Consider the following 22,100-nt stretch of genomic DNA (forward strand, 5'->3'; position numbering starts at 1 on the left):
TTCAGCTAAAACACTATTCACAAGGGTTACAAAAAGTTGAAAATTTTTGGGGTTATTACAAAATATGACGTAATTATAATGATGCCAAGTGGGGTACGTGTTAAACCACGAGAAAGTATGGATCGAACCAGTAAAGGTCGAAATTGTTCAGGGCAATTAGGGCCTAAGATAAAAGATGTTTCTAAGTATGATTGAGAGTCAGTCGTGACAGTGATTAACCTCTAAAGACTGAGGCAATAACTTATGGAAACAAATGGTGATATTTTTTTTACTCATCAGATTTTAAGGAAAACATCTTAACATAACAGTGATTGAAATGAGGTAGAAAATTTATTTGGAGGTGGTTAAAATGACATTATGTTACGACCGGCATTTTATGTAATATTATTTATGGATTGGGTATAATATTAAAGTCAAATGAAAATATATTCAATAATTGTACGCTAGTGTGAGTGAAAGTTTTGCATTATAAATTTGCTTTGTGTAGTATATGATTTTTCAAAGCAAGAGTTTATTTAATTTCTTTATTTTTGATTTATAAGGAATATTCTAAGCTTTGGAAAAATTTTCTTTTAAAAGGTATTTTGTTCACAAATTTTGAAAATGATTTTATAAAGTCTCTAAAAATCCAAGTTATTTTATGATATAAATTTTATAATTTTTGAACTTGTATTTTATTTTATAAAAATAAATCATTATAAATTTTAGTTGTCATATTTATCAAATTACGTAAGAGACCATGCATGCAAATCACCCTTCTATTCTCTCAAAGGGCAAACAAGACTTTTCCAACCCCACTAACTCATTTGATTATTACCAAATTACTACCTTAGCCTTGCATGCAAAATGCCCTAACATTAACCAAGGGACATTTTTGTAAGTTCTCACTTCCACTCATCATTTGTAAACCAAATAGCATAAAACAAAGAAATCAAAGTGGGAGAAGTCATTCCACTCATTCCACACTCCAACACACCACAAATTTCTCTCCTTGTCCCCCTCCCACCTTGCTCTCAGCCGAAGGCCAAAATCCCCCACCCTCTTCCATTTTTCAATTCATTCTTCATCTTCCCAAGTGTAAATCTTTTACCTACATTCATCTTATATACTTTCCAAGTGTTTTGTGACTTGGAAGTTTAAGTTCCATGGATGCATGTGTAGTTCTTATGTGATCTCCAAAGAGAAACTCTTGATTCTTGTGAATTCAAGAGCTCTCTATGAGATATATTTTGTATATGTGCTAACTAAGTGCTTTATGGAGATATCATACTTTAAAATCCTTTGCATGCTACTGAAATTTCATTATATATTTATGTTTAGCCATGCATGTTAGTTTTAAGACATTAAGATGATGATCAACCATGTTTTGCATGCTACTCTTTTGGAAATCATGTAGTTATGTTTAAAAATCTATAAATTCGAAATATGTGTGCTTAAAATAGATTGTTTCCATGATAAATTTCTTATTAATACTTAAAAGAAGTTATATTTCATGATTATTAAGGATGAGTATTAGGTGCAAGTCGATTTTGCAAGCATTTAAAACTTTATGCCTAGCCGAAATCTTGTTATGAGCTTTCCATGAGTTGCATGTTATATATTTGGTTGCATGTTGTTGTTTTTGGGCATGGATGATCTCACCCAAGTTTATTTTGAGAATAAGGGAGTTATTTCAGTAGATCACCATTTATAAGTCTTGGTTTAAGTATTGAGTTGTTGTTAGTTGAGTTTGTCAAGTCAAAACCTTGGAAAATGAGAGTTATAGTTTCTGCAGAAAAATCAGTATAGCACCCTGAGGTTTAGAGTGAGTTTTGACCATGTCATTGGTGTGAACTTTGAGGCCCAAGCTACCAGAAGTTAGTATTGGGAGTATATAAAAGGTTTTAGGAGTTGGTTGGAGGTTTGCATGTCATTTGATTAGGTGCACAAGTAGAATCACAAAATCAGTCCAGCAGGGGCCAGTTTTGTTGCAACTTAGAAATAGGGAGATTTGACCATGTCATGGGTAGGCCCTCATTAGGCCCAATTGGGCCTTAGTTAGAGGGTATGTCAGTGAAGTTTTTCCAACCATAGTTCATAGGATATGATTTAGAACCATGTGTCACAAGTTAATTCAAGTCAGGGCATTTTCTGCCCAAAAAACAGGGGAACCTTGGACTTTTAGCTTAGGCCCAAGAAGGCCCAAGCCAGGCCCTTGAGCCACATCAAGTTTGTGAGATGCCCTTAGGTCAGGAGAGTCTTTTGTAAAAGTTTTGAAGGAAAAATTGTAGTTTAAGAGTGTCTAATGTACTCAAAAAACCATAGTTGTCATTCTGAAATTTGCACCATTGAGCACTATCACTTATCACATAGTTTTAGAACACTTAGAAGTGAGTATTAGGTCGACCACCATAGTTTTAAGATAGTATAAGGTCAGTAGAGAAAAAGGCACAAGTAAGGGTCAATAGGTTTTGGATAATTTAGGAAAGGCACATCGAGTTAGGAAGCCGAAATTTGAAGACCTTGTCTAGTTTAGCGACCAAGTGACTTAAGTTGTGAGTCAAGATCATCCAACAGCCTAGTGTTGCATTATGGTATATATGGTGTTATTTGGTGTTAATATATGATATGTGAATATGTGGCTATGTGTGTGCAATTACAATTTAAAGGTGAATATAAATTAAGTGCATATAGGCCTAAGTGCCATCCGTGTTTAATTTCGAGTTGTAAATAGGTTAAGTTGGTGAGAATATATTATAATGAGGATTATTATTATTTATGTAGGATCTCGAGACGAGGGAAAACTTGCCATAAAAGTCGAGTGAAGCTCCAGTTGTTGCTCCTACCAGTCAGACCAGACCAGCCTATCTCAAGGCAAGTGATTCAACTTGACCTTCGTATTTACTATAAACAGTTCATATATATATCGATGCAATTATCCTGAGTCATTTTGATATATTTAAATCAAGCGTATCTTTTGTTTATCTTTGAGTTACATAGAGATGCCATGAACCCTCGAGTATGTATTGCAAGTAGTTCAAAAGTCTTTCATGATAGTTTAATGCCATGATAAAATGAAGAGTTGATATATTTCTTGATTGATCCTCTTGATTAACATGTTGATGTTTCCTATGTATTGATATCTCATCCTGATACTTGAATCCCTATAAAACCTTACTTTGAACCCTGCAAGTCAGAAACTTATCAACATGAACCCTCAACGATTGATACCCCTCCTTCTTATCCTAAAGCTTGTCAATTCTGATATACCCTGAACTAAAAATCATTCTTCATACCTTAACACCCTTAGTATTCATAAAGCTTACATTCTTGATGATCCAGCACTTGAACCTTGATGAGAAACCATTGCTTTAAGCCTAATTTGGCACTTCCTTTCATGATATCCAATAGCCTCACTAAATTCCCTTGTCCAAACTTTGATACATGAAAACCTTTTGGTTACCCTAATAGAGTAAAGTTTTATGAATCACGGCCCTGAGATTTAGTACCATATTTCCCTTGTTTCGAGTTGATCTATAATCCTTTGATAAAAAAATGTTTACTGCAAAAAGAGATTTTGTCATAATTCGGCATCAATTTTTGAAATAAATAAAATGAGGTTTTTTCAGTCCCAAAGGGGATAAATGCTTTCTTTGAATGGTGGATCTGGACTGAGATGCGAGTCCTTTCCACACTTATATTAGGCTTAAAAGTTGCCTAGGGATTCCCGTTAATGTTTTAGAACCCAGCGAGGTTCGGGATTACTTCGCGGCTGATCAACGGCTGTAATCCGTAGCGTCATAAAATGATTTTGATTAAGACATGATTTTTAAAATTGTTTTGATACAAGTAAAATGATGCCATCTCACATAGTTTTATCTCTCTTTATCATTAGTTATGTCTTTCCATTGACATTCTTAAAAGTATATCTTAATTTATGTTTTGTGTCGTACTGTTAGCACTTGTTGAGCATTTGGCTCACTTCTTGCTTTACCCTGATATTACAACTAGCAGCTATGGTTAGATTCAAGCAGACTGCCCATAAGACCTGTGATGCTGATGCTTATGTTCGAGCTCAGGTAGAATAAGTAATAATAGTTGTGTGAAGACTCGGTATTTTAAATCAGATGTAATAATTGGTAGTGTTGGGCTGTTCCAAACCCTAAACTGTAAGATCTTGGATTTTGGTTGTGTATTCTTCATTAAAATGATGTAATAGCTATATTTATTTTGCTGTTTAAGTTGGGGGTGTGACATGTGCCATAGCAGTAAAACCAACTAAAATGTGCCATTGTTTGAGAGAAATGAGAAGATGTGATTTTACTGAAGAATGAGTAGTTATTTCAATAGCCAATGGAATACCAAGGGACTCGAGGACTATGTAATGATTAAAAGTAGAAATAATGATGTCTCGTCTCCCTAGACCGATGTGTAATAATAACAGTCAATAAAAAGTTAAAGCAGGAGTTAATGGGCACGAGAAATAAACAATAATTACTGTGCACATGCAGTTTTTCAAGACAAACACATTTATCACTAACCCTTAATGATTATGACTGTTTTTATCTCACCTAAATATTCTGATTAAATATGACTGTTTCAGTTTTTACCATAAATAAGTCAAGTAAAGAATAATGCCACGTAAGCATCAAGGATTCCATCAGGATTTAATATCAGAACTTAAACTTATATCATATTTTAACAGTCATCAGAATATGGTTTCTGTACTCAAAAACTGAATATCTTTTTCTATGATTCTTTATACAAATACTGACTAGTTTTCTTCAGAGTTTAATCATCCGAACTTCCATGTAACAACCCCAAAATTTTTGAACTTTTAGTAACCCTTATGAATAGTGTTTTGCTGATTATGCTGAATAAGAAAACTTTCCATGCCACACTATGTAGGGGTTCTTCTATTGTTATTCTGAGATCTTATTAGTACTTTATATGGGATATAAGTGTATGTAAAGATCGTCAGAATCCAAATTCGAACACTTTGATTTTTCCCGAAAATCCACCAGATACCGAAAGAATTGAGTATAAGGGAACATGATAAAAAGGATTTAAATTCAAGGATTATAAGAAAGGATCATAAAAGGAATATAATGTATTAAGAAAGGTTAAGGGAACCCAAGTAATAAGATCCCGGGTATGATCCCTCAAACGATAAATGAAAACTAAAGTTAAGCGAACCGTATAACAGATCAGCGGTCATTAGCCAAGTAATTAGGAGCTAATCAAAGAGGTTAGTGAGGATGATGTCATCAAACCAATAAGAAGAGGACAAGCATAAGAAGATGACATAAGAATGATGACCTAAGCATGACCAAAAAGGAAGGAAGGTTGGTTGATTATAAACCACACAAAATTCACCATGGTTAAAAGGTAATAAATCAAAACAAAAGTGGATCAACCAAGCCAAACAAATCAAAAAACACAAAAACAAAGTTGACTCTCATTATTCAAGAGAAGCTCTCGGCTTTTCTTGTTTTTCAAAGAGGAAAATTTCAAAATCCAAGATCCAACCATTGTTAAATTGCAAGGTAATTATCCAGGTTCCTTATGATTAGTTATGGCTATCCTAGGAGTTTAACCTCCAAATTCCTTCACAATCTCTTTCAGTAAATCATTTAAGAAGAGAGTAAATAGTGTTTTCAAGAAATTTAAATTGTTTGATCTTGTGTTTTTGGTTAGATTAAGCTATGGTAAGGACTTTCAAGGGTGATTCCAAGCTCCTTAGTTACTCTTACTCACCAAGGAAGGTATAATCTCTTAACCTAGCATTGTTATTGAATATTAAGTGCTTATTATGAGTAGGATAGTTCATGAGAAGCATGGTGATTGAATATGTAGAGATTAGTTGGTGTTGTGATGTTTTTGGAGTTGTAAATCTTGGTTGTTAGTTAATGAACTTATGAATAGTTTTAGTTCATGTTTGAGAATAATATAAATTGGAGAACTTGAGGTGTTGGGGCTGTTTTAGTAATTTATGGATGGATTTTGGTTGTATGGTTGAATTGTGGTTGATTGTAGATTGATTTGGAGTAGGATAAAATTTGGTAACCGCGTAAACATAGTCGTCGTAATGCCCGATTTACTTTAGACTGTTTTTGTTCTTAACATCAGGACCCATGAACTCACTGTTAGGTTCTGACCATTGCCATGATTAGATAGTTCATGTTACGAGCTTCGTTTTGATATGTGGTTCGTTTGAATCCGATGTACGGTTTAGGAGAAACGACCGTTTTAAGTAACGGCGCTTCGTGACCGAACCATTACCCCTCACCTTACTTTGAAACCTTGGTTAAGGACTTTAAATGACTAATTGGGGTATGAAACAATTATGTTAAGTGGATTAGGCAGTTGGTAAGGTACTCGCGAAAGAATCGCCTTAAAACTCTTAATGGTTAATTTATTAAAAATGGTGGAGCCAAGGGTACTCGAGCGACTTAAGTGAATCGTTAAGCGCGAAAGCGAACGTTAGGGCTCTAAATGGTTAAAGTCTAGTTTCTTAAGCGACTGTGGTTTAATTCCGGCTTATGTTATTGTTCATAGGTTACCGGACCCACTCTAAGCTTAAGTCTACCCCAGGACACTCAGGCAAGTTTTCTACCCGTTATACTGTTGTTGTGATGTAAAAATATGTATATGCATTATCTTGTGATAAGTGCATGATTATTATTAGCAAATCTTGCGATATATTGGAGCATGTGATATGGTATATATGCATGTCTGTTTCGTAATCTTGATATCTAATTGTTGATTCAATTGCTTATAAGTTGCATAATACCTATGCTAGAGATAAGCAGTAGTTGCGTATACCCTTAGTATAGGGGACCCAAAGGTGAACATAATGCTAAACCGGGAGTCGACGTTCCCGAGTATAATATATATACATATATATATATATATATTTATCTATATATATATAAAGATATAGTTTTCAAAAGTATTAATCGAATAAGGTTTATTCGATAACTTTATTTTAATTAATGAATATTATTTTGAATATTCATTCGAGGACTTATGACTCCGTTTATTTTATTTAATGAATATTATTTTGAATATTCATTCGAGGACTTATGACTCCGCTTATTTATTAAATAATATTATTTATTTTATTAAAGAATAATGTTTCGATAATCAAACTCATTTTCGATTATTCAAATAAAGATCGTACTTTCGTATAGGTATATCTTTGGTTATTTATTATTCATTTCAAGTATGAGTTTTAAAACTTTTACTTCAATTATTTTTATAAGGATTATCCTTATGGGAATATTATTTAAATAATAATATTCAGATATTTTCTAATATATCGGGACTGATTTATTTCATTAAATCAGCAATACTCCAAACATTCTTAAAAATGTTTTTGAGTCTTCAAAATGATTTTAAAAGTTATAGCGGATCCCAAAAACTCATTTCCAGATTTAAGATCTTCCTTTCGAAGGAAACTTGAATATTCGCTCAAAAATATTAGGGATCCGACTCTGTGGTGTATTTTATATTCGCAACGAGGTTGCTGTTTTGAGAAAACAATTTGATTACTTGCCCAATGTTCGGGAAGTAAGTCCATCTAATTGAGTCGGCATAAGCGACAGGCCGGGGTACGGTTTATGAAGGTGTAAGAGGCTGGGTGACAGTCCATCCACGCGTGAGTGGCCGGGTAACGGTCTAGCGTGAGGTCCTAATACGGCCTGGGTAATGACCGGCGAGGAATTCATCCATCTACAGTAGGAAAGGTTACTTATTGGTATCTTTGCCTGATCAACAAGATATCGGGTTTATGCCAAAATTCTCTTCTTTCCAAAATTCATTGGATATTGCAACTCTGTTCATACTTTTCATGATAGAGGTTTTCAGGAAATCTATGAGAGATATATATATGGATATATATATATATCGGGAGTTATTGAAGTATCTCGTAACTTCATTTCATTCAATAATATTTCAAAGATTGAATCTATTCAAGTCTTATCTTGTAGTCTCATCTGGGTGATGAACTTTTGAAACTAAGTATAACTTGAACGGTGGTAGTTCAAGTAGTATTTAGAAAAGATATAAGTATATTTGAGTGTCTTGTAACTTCATCTTTTCAACTTATATCTAGTAAATGATTATCTTATGCATGACGAAGATTTTCAGAAAAACGTTGAGACAAGGTTAGATATATGAGATCACCTTGCAACGATATTTTTATACAGTTATAAACTGGAACTCTGTGTATATTATACATGTCAGAGGATTTCAAAGATTGTGAAAATTATATATGTATATACATATACTGCATATTTTGCGACTTGGTCGCGTTAAGATATCAGCTTGGTTCATTTCTTCTTGACCAAGACTTTCATGAGTACTATGAGAATGCTCATATATTGTTAATTATTATACATATTATTTCGGTGGGCTTATTGCTCACCCTTGCTTTCTTCTTTCATCACACAACAACATATAGCAAAGATGAACAGGACCAAGCTTCCAATTCGCAAGCAGTTAGGAAACGTTCCGCAGTTTTCTGGAAGCGTTGATGCCGCTGTAGCTGAGGTAGGAATTACCAATAGGCTAGGCTTCCAACTTTTGATGAACCAGACTTATGTATATTATGAATTATAATAATGGCAATGAATATGTAAATTATTCAGAAACCCTTTGGAGGTGAAATGGTTTATAATTGTGGAATAAAATGACTTGTGTTATTTTTGGTATTCATCTCTGAGACTATAACTTGTGGTGTGTGTGTGTGTATTGTTCTTAGCAGTACTTGTGTATCTGGGGTCACAGTACGCAACAGTTGGTTGATTGTTAAGATTAAGTATAGGTAAGGGAAATGGAACTCGTGACAACCCGGATCCCCAACCCCGGATTTGGGGGTGTTACAGAAATGGTATCAGAGCCAAGCGTTATAAACCTCAAAGATGATGTGGCGTTAAGATAATAAGTTCATTAAGATAATAAGAACTCTTGCCAAGTTCATAGTCGGACTACCTAGCATAGTACTGACAATTAAAACCCTTATGGGAACCCTTATAAATATCATGATAGTAACATAGTTCGTTCTCATATAGGGCAGCGGGGCACCGAACCCTGAGGTTCAGGGGCATCAGCATGAGGATGTTTTATTTCATATTGGAGATCAAATTGTGAATCCAATAGAGTACCCTAACGAGGGACCAGATGAGATTCATATTGAGAATGTTGCGGTTGAGGATGTTATCCCATAAGGGATTGTTGCTGAGGAGGATCTCGTGGAGGATTCTAACGAGAATGAATAGAGGACCGCTGAGGAATTGATGATCGTAGTCAGGGCGACTACCAGAGCTAGAATGGCCGCGAGGGTGGCACAAGAGGATGAAGAGTCACCAAGGGCACAAAGGATAATGAGGGCAGAAGGAGTGGGGCCTTTCACGGCACCAATTATACCAGTATAAGACCCTCTTCCAGAGGTTCCTGTAGACATCCATGAGGTTCCACCAATTCATGTTCCCTCCCCTGTACAGAGCCCAGCACCTACTGAGGAAATGCCACCTTTATCTCCTGCACCATGGTCACCTGATACCGTGCTTCGTTATCCATTTGGATCTCCTGGGTCTGCACCACCTGCACCCCATGGATTGCTAGATGCTACCACTCAGGCTTCTCTTATCGCCGATTATTATATAACTTTGGGTGGCCTGTCTGTGGCCCGTAATGTTAGGAGTGATCTGTTGGATCGACTTACTGCACCAAGGATTGAGGGCGGGGTACTTCCGGCAGGATTAGCTTATAGCATGGAAAGGATTGAGGCTACCACCCGAATTACATCTAGAGGCCATCTTGAGGGTCAGACTGATCCATCTCTACTTGCAACTATCTTAGACCTCATCACCGCTTTAATGGAGCAGGTTAGGGATGTCGTGCGTGCCCGCATTTTTTGATCCATATTAGTGTGCAGAGTCTGAGCAATCTGACAAGAATTTCATTCAGCACCGCTTTTAGAAGGATTAGCCTAAGTTATGAATGATTAGTTTTAATGACTAGATGATTATCTATGGTAGTACTTTTGGGATAGAAGCGATCAGATCAAATGATATAATTCTCTTTAATGTGTTCAGTTGTTGTACCCTCAAACAAATGGTTATGTATATATTCGTTCCTTTTAGTTCAGATCAGTTTGTGGTGAATAAGTTCATATTGTTAATTGCACTATTAACACTTAAGAGTGTCATGAAGTTATAGAACTTGAGAATTCATAATTTACGATCATGTAAGGACTGAACGAGGGAAAGAATTAAGCAAAGTAAGTAAGACAAATATAAAGAGATTCTCAAAAAAATTTCAAACATTATGCCCCCACGAAGAATAAGATTTAGGGCAAACCCTGAATGTGATAATCAGGGAGGTCACAATTAAGATATAAGGAAACAGAAAGTCGAGTAAGGAAACGAGACCCGAGACGGTACTCCTATACGGCAATTCATGGACCTGCCTAAACAAAACTTATACTTTTATCCCTAACCACCACCCTGAGGAAGCAATGCGGTGGAAAATTCTTTCAGGACCTTTAAGTCGCTAAGCTCTCAGAGTTCCAAGGAACAAGCTGAGCTAGCCGAGGAAAGAGCCTGGCTAAAGGAAATAGAGGAATCATTTGAGATTCTAAATGATTGACGAATCACAAAAGACTGTTTTGGTCACTTACCATCCTAAGAGAGAGACCACCCATTAGTGAAAGGCCAAGAAAGGCACGGAGCCAGAGGTTATAATAAACTGATTGAAGTTCAGACAATTGTTTTCGGGAAAGTAATTCCCAAGGTTATGGAGATAGTGTAAAAGCTTTAGAGCCGAAACAAAGGCGGATGAGTATGATAAATTATGAATCTAAGATTGTAAAAGTTGTCAAGATTCGTTCCGATGACAAGAATCCCAGAACAACGGGATGTTTGAAGTCAATGATTAGTGGGTTCATGAAATTATTGTAAGAGAAAAGAAAATAAAAAGAAACTGAAGTGGGAAGAAATAAAAAAAAGGGCAATACAGTTTGAGGAATGATAAGGGAGTTGGGTATGAGGAAACCCTAAAGACTCGTAGCAATAAAAATAGAAAAGTATGTAATCGTCAGGATGAGGTTGATTCACTATGAGTTAAAGTTGATGGTTGAAGGCATAAGAGATACATATATTTTATCCCCTGTAAGTTGGGAGGATTCGAGGAAACCTTGAGATAGTTCGAAGGATAAATAATGAGACACAGATAGACTGAGGAGACAAGAAAGTAAGAAATTAGGAAAAATTGGATGAAGGAAGTGACCTTCAAGAATGTGAAGTGTAAGACCGGTGGCATGATACCCAGAACGGGAGACGCCAGGTATGAATGACATCCCAACGTTGAGATGACTGTTGAGATAAACAATAAAAGTAAATGAGGAATTATTAAGAAGAAGTAAAAATGACCAATATCTTCCAGAATATCCTTGTTATCATTACCAAATTAGGCAAGAAAAGCGGATAACCGTTGTTATCTTTTTGAGGCCATATTAATTGACCTCATTTTGAATACAGATGTTATTGTGAAATTGGTATAGACTATCAAGGTGGGAATGATTGAATAAGATAATCTATCAAGGATATATGACTTGATTTATCAATAAAAGGATGCAAGTACCTTTTTAAAGGTGGAGTTAAGGATATAACTTCGATAACTTGAGATGAACCCTAGGGGAATGCATAAAGGTTGGCATTTCGCCCTTAATAGGGACAGTATGAGTTTTGATAGTATGGAACGAAGGACTAAGGTAACAACAACCTTTAAAGGTCAGTAGAGAAATTTTTTTGAAATACATAGACAATGATTCTGGTATTAGTAAATGGTATCTTGATATGCCCTGTGCCTAGGGTGTACCTGATGAAGGATTTAAGGATAACCTTAGAGATTTTACAAGGAGAAAGGTAATATTCAAAGTTCTCAAGAATAGAAATTTTGATAAAGGAAATGTGACGTAATTATAATAATGTCAGGTGGGGCACATGTTGAACCATAAGAAAGTATAGATTGACCCAGTAAGGGTCGAGATTGGTGAAATCAAGAAGGACCCAAAATAAGAGACGTCCTAAGTATGATCAAGAGTCAATCGTGACAATGTTAACCTCTAAAAGATCGAGGCAATAACTTATGGAAAAGTGATGACATATTTTTTTTACCAAGGCGTAATGAAGAGCATTTTCATACAAGTAGTAATTGGAAATGAGGTAGAAAATTTAGTTGAAGGTCATTTAAAAGACATTGATTGTAAGGAAATTTTACTATCAGGAAAGGCCAAAGAGGTGGCCAACACTTTAAGTGTAAGAGGACAATTATTGGCGCTCGTGCCAGAGGAATACATTAATAATTGTTAAAGCCGTGAAGGTTGTATTATGGTTTGGAAGATTGACATTCCTTCTGATGACTGTGCAATACCCAACCGTAATAGTAGTTTGGTAAAGGTTTAATTCGTATAATCGCCATGAGTGGGCTATCTATCTTAGAAGGTACTATCTTGAGATAAGCTAGGACCATGTTACGGAATGACTAAATGAACCTTTGAGATGCATGTCTCCCAATAAAGACATATGATTAAGAATGGTATTAACCTGCTATCGTTGCCTTCATTGAAACTCTTCTGCAATTTTATCTGCTTCATGTCATATGTACATCAAGTTCAGGAGTGTTCTTCATGAATCATGAACGGTGATCATGTTACCTCCTTAGAAGAATTCGATTCGAGATGTATGGACTCCGTATGGTTAGCTATTAAGTCTTCATGGAAAATGAATGACTACGGTAGGTCAACGGTGGACCCTAGTAGTGCAGGAATGATTCTGCGGGTAATGAGCCGATTAATTACAACCGTGAGAGTTGTATTGGAATGGATATTGAGATTAAGTACCACTACTCGGGTTGTGGTGATGTATAAGTTATCATTGATAGACTAATTAAGTCGATTATCTACCTATTGAATACTTATTCCTTCTTATCAATCGAGAGTCGTATTACTATACGAGGAAGGTTGCAGTATGGTAGGGATAAATAAATTATGATTGTATTATTAAATACTGCATTAATTGTACAAGCTGTGAGCTGCTAGGCCCAATAAAAAGATATATGATACTCAGACCAGAAAGGTTAAGCCTGATGGACCAGATCAGGCCTGATGGAATAAAAAAGGCCCAAAAGCCCTGATTATTAATTAATTTCATAATTAATTAATAAGGGACAAAACAGATGTTGAAAAGAGTCCCGATAAGGATATAAATCCTTGGAGATTAGCCTCAAGGGGACCTAAAAGGATAAGGAATCAGTTTCCTACTATCTAGGACTCCAAAGTCCATTCTAACTATGAGACTTGCCCACCAAGTCTCCTATACCAAGTCCAATTCAAGGACTCCCAACATCTATATAAGGGGCCTCACCCCACAAATCAGAACTACGTTTTTTGGCTTGATTCTCTAATTCACAGAGATACGTAGGCATCTCGTAAAGGCAGATCAAGTCACGAAACACGAGAGCAGCCATTAAAGGCCTTGAGCTCCCGAATCTTAGTATTAAATACAGCAAGTAATAACCTTGGTTTTTTATCCATAACATTTGGCGCCGTCTGTGGGAAAACAACAACAACCATGGCGAGAACACGGAGAACAATTGGAGCTCTAGAGGAAGGAACACCATTAGAGACAACCCAGGTGATTTCATCAACCGTGGAGGTTCCACCCCATTCAACTTATGCACCTACTCAGGGGGAAGCCCAGACAGGGGCAACTCATCCTCAGCCATAAGGGACAACTCCCCCGACTATTCAAGGTACGAATCCTCAAGTTCACCAAATACATATACCTGTGAATTCTCGACCCGTCGGGTATGAATATTCAACTATTATTACTACTAACCCCCCTTATGGGATGCCCCTTCACCCTGAGGTTGGAGGAAGCGGATATGCTGGGCGAAGCGAAGCACGAGGGCGGTCGCCCCCCTATATACGAGGTTTGGATCCTATCCCTGAGGATCGAGAATTTTCTAGTCCATACACTGAGAGAGACTCCGAATCTTCGGATGATGAAGTGGCCCCGAGAAGGAGGCGTCCTGGAAAAGAGCCAATGGCCGATGGAAGGCAACGCCCCCAAAGCACCCCAGGGGCGAATCCCCAAGAAGTGCAGGAAAAGATCAGGGCTCATGAGGCTGAAATCCAAAGGCTAAGGCGTGATTTGGAGGCTCACCAAGCCACCAGACCCCACATACCTCCTAGGGGGAGAAATCCTCCTCCTATCATAGACCTGGATGGTCCGGTAAGAAGAAGGGCTATTGTCCCAAGAACTGATCCAAGCAATCTCCTTCCCCTTGGAGATCCTGATGATCCAACTCCACCCTTCACAGAAGAGATAATGAATGCCCATATCTCAAGGAAATTCAAGATGCCCACTATCAAAGCCTATGATGGCACGGGAGACCCCGCTAATCATGTTAGGACATTCTCTAATGCACTGCTGCTGCAACCCGTGAATGATGCTATAAAATGTCGGGCCTTCCCTCAAACCCTGTCGGGAATGGCTCAAAGATGGTACAGTCGCCTACCCCCAAATTCTATTGGATCATTCAGAGAATTAAGTCAGGCTTTTATTAAGCAATTCATCAGTGGAAGATTCCATGAGAAAAGTTCAGCATCTCTTATGAGTCTTGTGCAGGGAGCTAAGGAATCCTTAAGAGATTACCTGAATCGTTTTACAAAGGAGGCTTTAAAAGTCCCAAACCTTGATGATAAGGTAGCCATGATAGCACTGCAACAAGGAACTAGGGATGAGTTTTTCAAGATGTATTTGGCCAAACGACCCCCTGAGAGCATGTTGCAGCTCCAAGAGAGGGCTGGGAAGTATATCAAGGTTGAAGAAAGTATGAGGAAGACCGTAGTAAGTAATGAGCCCACTGGAGGCAAGAAACGAAAAACTGATTTGGAGTATATCGCTAAGGACAAATATCCTAGAACCGAACAAAACCCTGATTCAACCCCCAAGAAGGGAGGACCTGGGCAAAAGTTCACTGAATACGCTAAGCTGAATGCTCCCAGAAGTCAGATTTTGATGGAGATTGAGAAAGACAGAGATATTCGCTGGCCTAAGCCCTTGAAGGCTGATCCCGCCAAGCTAGATAAGGGCAAGTATTGCAGGTTTCACAAAGAAGTTGGCCATGACACCGATGAGTGTAGGCAATTGAAAGATGAAATTGAGTTTTTGATTCGAAAAGGAAGATTAAACAAGTATACTGGAGATGGAGGGGACAGAAATAATAATGGAAGGAAGAACTTTGAAGATCATAGGAGGGACCAAGACGATCAGGGGCGAAACCCCCAGCCTAGAGGACCAGTTATAAACACCATTTATGGAGGGCCGAGACCTCGAGGGCCTGTGATAAACACGATCTTTGGAGGTCCAACTGCTGCTGGATTGTCCAAAAATTCCAGAAAGGCATATAGTAGAGAGGTTATGCATATTGTTGGAGAAGCCCCGAAGAGGGCCAGGACAGAAGTAACATTGGCTTTTGATGATTCCGACCTAGAGGGTGTGAAGTTTCCCCATGATGACCCGCTGGTCATAACACCAATAATAGGAAATAGCCCGGTTAAGAGGGTCCTTGTGGATAATGGTGCTTCTGTGGATATCTTGCTCCACGACGCCTTTCTAAGGATGGGATATAATGACTCCCAGTTGACACCAACCGACATGCCGATATATGGATTTGCTGGAGTAGAATGTCCTGTGGAAGGGATAATCAAATTGCCAACCACCATAGGTACGGAGCCAAGGCAAGCAACGCAGATGCTGGATTTCGTGGTGGTAAAGGCTAGTTCAACTTATAATGCTATCATGGGGAGAACAGGGATACATGCCTTCAAGGCAGTCCCCTCTTCCTACCATTCAGTCATGAAGTTTCCCACCCAAAACGGGATTGGAGAAGAGAGAGGAGATCAAAAAATGGCTAGAAGCTGTTATGTGGCCTCTTTGAGGGCAGATGGAGTCGGGGGGCAGGTTCTTCCTATTGAAGATATGGATGTTTGAGAAAATGATGAGAATAGAGGAAGGCCAGCAGAAGAATTGGTCTCGGTTCCTTTATACCCCGAGAATCCTGAGAGGACGACTTTCATTGGAGCCACATTAGAGGAGCCCCTTAAAGGGAAGTTAGTGAAATTTTTGCAAGAAAATAGTGATGTGTTTGCATGGTCAGCAGCTGATATGCCAGGCATAGACCCAGAGTTAATTACTCACAAGCTAAACGTAGATCCAAGCCGGAAGACAGTGAAACAAAAGAAAAGAAATTTTGCCCCGGAAAGACAAGAGGCTATAAAACAGGAAGTGGAAAAGCTCTTAGAGGCCGGATTCATTGAGGAGATTCAATTTCCGGAGTGGTTAGCAAACCCTGTAATGGTGAAGAAGGCTAATGGAAAGTGGAGGATGTGTATAGACTTCACCGATCTGAATGATGCATGCCCCAAAGACTGTTTTCCGTTGCCTAGAATTGATACTTTGATTGATGCCACCGCTGGACATGAGATGCTGAGTTTCATGGATGGGTTTAGCGGATATAACCAGATCAAAATGCATAAGGATGACATTCCAAAGGTATCATTTATCACTGACTTTGGTGTTTATTGTTATCTTGTTATGGCGTTTGGTCTCAAGAATGCAGGAGCCACCTATCAAAGGTTGGTGAATAGAATTTTTAAGGATCTTATTGGTAAGACTATGAAAGTCTATGTTGATGATATCTTAGTCAAGAGTCTAGTAAAGATTGATCATATAGCCCATTTAAGGGAAGCTTTTGAGGTCCTGAGGTACCACAAGATGATGTTGAATCCGAAGAAGTGTGCTTTCGGAGTAGGATCTGGAAAATTCTTGGGATTGATGGTTTCGAAGAGGGGAATTGAGGCAAACCCCGATAAAATAAAGGCAATCCTGGACATGGAACCCCCCAAAACTGTCAAGGATGTTCAGAAGCTCACAGGAAGGGTTGCTGCGTTAGGACGATTCATCTCCAAGTCAGGAGACAAGTGCTTGTCATTTTTCAAGTCACTAAAGAACATCAAAGACTTTGTATGGAGTGAGGAAAATCAGAAGGCATTTGAAGAATTAAAGAAGTATATGGGCCAGGCCCCGTTGTTGGCCAAGCCAGTTCTGAATGAAGTTTTATTCTTGTACTTGGCTGTTTCAGAGAGTGCCTTGAGCGCGGTGTTGGTTAAGGAGGAACTGAAAGTCCAGAAACCCGTATACTATGTCAGCAAAATTTTGCATGGTGCTGAGTTGAATTATTCAGCCATTGAGAAATTCACTTTAGCCTTGGTAATGGCTTCAAGAAAGCTGCGTCCTTATTTTCAAGCTCACCAAATTGAAGTGCTAACAAATCAGCCACTGAGAAATATCATTCACAGTCCCAAGGCAAGTGGGAGACTGATTAAGTGGGCAATAGAGTTGGGAGAGTTCGATCTCAAGTATAAGCCACGTACGGCCATAAAAGCCCAGGCACTAGCTGACTTCCTGGTGGAATGTACCATACCCAACCAAGAAGTCGGGGGCAGGAAGATACCATACCTCAAGACAAGGGAGTCGACAATGGGGACAGGGAGAAGAATGATAAGGAGAAAGAATATTGGGTTCTCTATTTTGATGGAGCATCAAAAACAAATTCCAGTGGAGCAGGGTTGGTTTTGCAAAGCCCTGATGGGTTCTTAATTGAGTATGCTATGAAGCTAGATTTTCCAACCACAAACAATGAGGCAGAGTATGAAGCCCTAATAGCTGGCCTTGGTCTAGCTGGGACACTTAGAGTCAAAAACTTAAAGGTCCGTGGAGACTCGAAGCTGATCATATCCCAGGTAAAGGGAGAATTCGAGGCAAGGGATGATACGATGGCTAAGTATGTCCACCTAGTAAGGGCTGTGATGACCCAATTTAATGAGTGCCATGTTGAACACATTCCAAGGGAAGAAAATGTTAAGGCAGATGCACTATCAAAGTTCGCTTCGTCTGAGATTGAAGAAAGTTCAGGAAGTGTGTACTTCCGTGTTTTGAAGACACGAAGCATAGATGTTAAGCTGGTGGCTCCCATAGGCTTGGGGACGTCATGGATTGATCCCATCAAGGCTCACATTCAGACCGGTTGGTTGCCAAGTGATGCAACTGAAGCACGGAAGTTAACTGTTCGGGCACTAAGGTACTCTTTGATAGATGGGATTCTTTATAAAAGATCTTTCGTGGTTCCCTACTTGAGGTGTCTCAGGCCCGATGAGGCACGCTTGGCTCTTGAAGAAGTGCATGAAGGTATTTGTGGACAACACTTGGGGGCAGGGCCTTGGCTCATAAGATAACTCGTTTAGGCTTCTATTGGCCAGAAATGATGGCTGATGCCAAAGAATATGTGAAGAAGTGTGATCGCTGTCAGAAGCACGCACCAGTTGTTAGACTACCCCCCGAGATGCTGACCTCTATCAACTCCCCAATCCCCTTTGCTATGTGCGGGATGGATATTCTAGGGCCTTTCCCTATGGCCACAGCACAAAGGAAGTTTCTGATGGTAGCCATTGATTATTTCACTAAGTGGATTGAAGCCAAGCCCTTGGCCAAAATCACAACTAAACAGGTTGCACAATTCCTGTGGGAAAACATTATGTGCCGATATGGAATTCCCCGTATCCTCGTCACTGACAATGGAACACAATTCAACAACGAGGAATTCAAGAAGTATTGTGAAGAAAATGAAATTGAGTTACGGTTCACCTCTGTGGCTCACCCACAAGCTAATGGGCAAGCAGAAGTAGCAAATCGAATAATCCTGGATGGATTAAAGAAAAGGATCGAGAAGTCAAGAAATAATTGGGTGGATGAGATACTTCCCATATTATGGGCCTATAGGACTACCTGTAGAGTTACGACAGGAGCAACTCCCTTCATGTTGGCGTATGGGGCAGAAGCAGTAGTTCCCGTGGAGATATCGCATTCCTCTCCAAGGATTCAGACTTTCAATGCTGTAGAAAATGAGGAAGGGCAGAGGTTAGCCCTGGATCTAATTGATGAAGTGCGAGATGAGGCACATGCAAAGATAGTAGAATATCAGAAAAAGGCTTCATTCTATTACAACCTAAGGGTTAAAGAGAGATTTTTTAAACAAGGAGATCTAGTCTTGAGAAAAATAGAGGCTTCTGGTGTTGGGCAGAAAGGAAAGCTTGCCCCGAATTGGGAAGGGCCGTACAGAGTCAAGAGCATTCAGGGTAGAGGAACCTACAAGCTGGAAACTATGGAAGGTTTTGAAGTCCCGAGGACCTGGCACGCACAAAACCTGAAGGTTTACTATGTGTAAGATAGGAGAAGTACGATTCTCACTTGTCATTGACAAGTAGGTTTAAAAGCACCTTGAAGCTTTGCTTGCATAGGATTTTATATTCCAGTAGAATTTACATTGTCTAGTTATTGTTGATTAGGGTCGAACCCATGCTATGTAAGGTTTTGGAAAACCAGACTTCATATTAAAGAGTTTGAAATTATTTCTATCTAAGGATGTTTAAGGTTCAAATGCATATTAAGATTGTAAAGATAAAACAGAAAAAGGCAAGAAAAGCAACATATAGAATACAAGCCCCGAAGGGTAATAAGTTCTGAATGCGATTAAGTCAATACATAGAAAGCCACAATGGGCCAAACAAGAAAAACAAAATACTCAAAGATCCTTGAAGAAGTCATCATCGATGTTTCCTTCATTGGCAGCAGAAGAAGGAACTGGAACATGATCAGCACCTCGAGGAGAAACAGCTTCGGCCTCAGCAGAAGAAGCAAGAATAGGAGAAAGAGGGATATCATCAAGAAGAGGCTCTTTTCCAGGAATATCAGGGACTGGATAGGCAGTAAGAGTCACCTCCGGAATCTTCTTCCCAATCTCCTCTACTATCTGCTCCCAACAGCTAGAAAAAGTCTCCGGGAAGTTAGCATCGTACTCAGCATTTAGGACATCCTGAAAGTCCTGAGATGCCTTATACTCAGCTATCACCTCAGCTCGGGCCCTTTGAGCATCCAGCTCCAGCTTACGAACTTTCTCCTTCTCGTCCGCCAGCTCCTTCTCTACCTCACGAAAACGAGTGAAGTTGGCCTCGGAAGCCTTGAGGTACCTATCCCTGTCCCTCTCAGCAATAGTTAGGCTGGTCCTCACATCCTTCAAATTGTGAAGGGCAGCCTGGAGATAGGTATTCATCTGCACGAACATATCAAAGTACAGTAAGTAATAATAAACAAAAAAAAATAGTTAAAAAAGGAAGAGGCTTACAGAAGCCACGGCCTGAGCACCCAGACGTTCAATCTGTAGGTCATCAGAAGACTCGACGATCTCAGCCCTGTCACGAGGCGTGATCACACTCTGAGACCAAACGGCGGCAGCCTCGGAACTCCCTACCACCGTGTCCCTCCTCTGAAGGCCCCAAGTGACGGTGAAGGGAGAGTTATCTTCATCAAGGCTAGGAGGCCTCTGGGATAAAAAAGTAGGGACGGCCTCCTGAACCGTGACTGAAGGGCCGTCACCAATCCTAACCCGCTTGTCGCGGTGGCTCTCAACAGCAGAGCCCTTGGCGGCACGGGCCTCCCGCTTCTTGAAGATCGTGTCCAAAGCGGCCCTAGCTGCAGGCAAATACGAGCACGTAAGAAAAAGGACAAATAGAGAATGGAGGAAATGGAACAAAAAGGGGAAAGAAATACCCTCGGGACCAAGGTCACTTAGACCTAAACCTTGCAAATTACCCTCTGAAAGGATGAGAGCGCAATGGTGCAAGTTATCAGCAGTAATGGCCTTGATGGCCGCATCCTCATCTATCCCCAATTTTAGGTCTCTTAAAGACCCGTCTATACTTTTTGAGAAGTTGGGCCTGAAAAAATGGTCCCAACCCTCCTCGGAATCCAGAAATATATAAAACCACTCACTCTTCCATGTTGGATACGAGTCGGGATTGGTGCCAGAAATAAAGCAGGAACGAGCCAAGGATCTATGAACTATTTTGACCCATCCTTGGTCCTCAGAAGCATTTACAAATTTAAATAAATAACGAAAGACACAAACATTTGGCTCAAAACCGTGTTTACGAGATTGGGCCATATAACAGTGAATAAAACGCCAAGAGTTGGGTGTGAGTTGGGTCGGACAGACTCGGGCCTCATCCAAAAGGCGAAAAACAAAAGGATGAGGAGGTAGGCGAAAACCAGCATAGAAGGTTTCCTTATAGACCCGAATGGCCCCAGGTTTTGGGTAGCAGGCCCTATCATTTGGGCCTGGAGCCTCGGCCCTATAAGGGTGAGAAATGCCAAAAAGGCGGGCTATGGTACCTACTTGATCTGGACCAAATCTAGAAGGATAATTATATGCATCTAAGTGTAACATGTTAGGAAAGGCTTGCCCAAATTCGGTTAAAAGATCCCTAAGAGAAATAACTGAGGAATGTACAAGAGATTTTTTACCTCGGCTGGCCCTAGAGGGACGGGCAACAGCTTAGGGGACATGGGAGTGAGATGAATCGGAATCCGCCATGGATGAAGACAAAAACCCAGGAAGCTTTTGAAAGTAAGTAAAGAAGATGAAGATTCAAACGGAATCTTCAAAATAAGCCCAGAAAGCGGCGGAGTAGAAAGCCGGAAATCGCTTGGAGGTGGCGATTCTTGAGAGACTAATTGCAGAGTCGAAATTTAGAAATTTTTGTGAAAGTGAAGTGTGAGAAATGAACTCACACTCCACCTCTTATATAGAGGAGCTCAAAGATGCACAAACGGGCCTGGGCCTAAGAAAAAGGCGGGAAGCCCATAAGATTTGAATTTTGAAAAGATTTAAAATCAAAGTTCAATGAATGAATCAAGGCTCGAACAGCCTCAACAACGCTCAGGATGCATCGTCCCTAGCCGTTGTTAGAAGTGTGGCTCCTAGGCGTGGTACAACAACGCCCATGAAGCATTTGTCCCCAACAACGCTCAGGATACATCATCCCTAGCCGTTGTTAGAAGTGTGGCTCCTAGGCGTGGTACAACAACGCCCAGGAAGCATCTGTCTTCAACAACGCCCAGGACGCAAGTTTCCTAGACGTTGTTAGAAAACTG

This window comes from Apium graveolens, chromosome 5 (assembly GCF_009905375.1).
Source record: "Apium graveolens cultivar Ventura chromosome 5, ASM990537v1, whole genome shotgun sequence".
NCBI lineage: Eukaryota > Viridiplantae > Streptophyta > Magnoliopsida > Apiales > Apiaceae > Apium > Apium graveolens.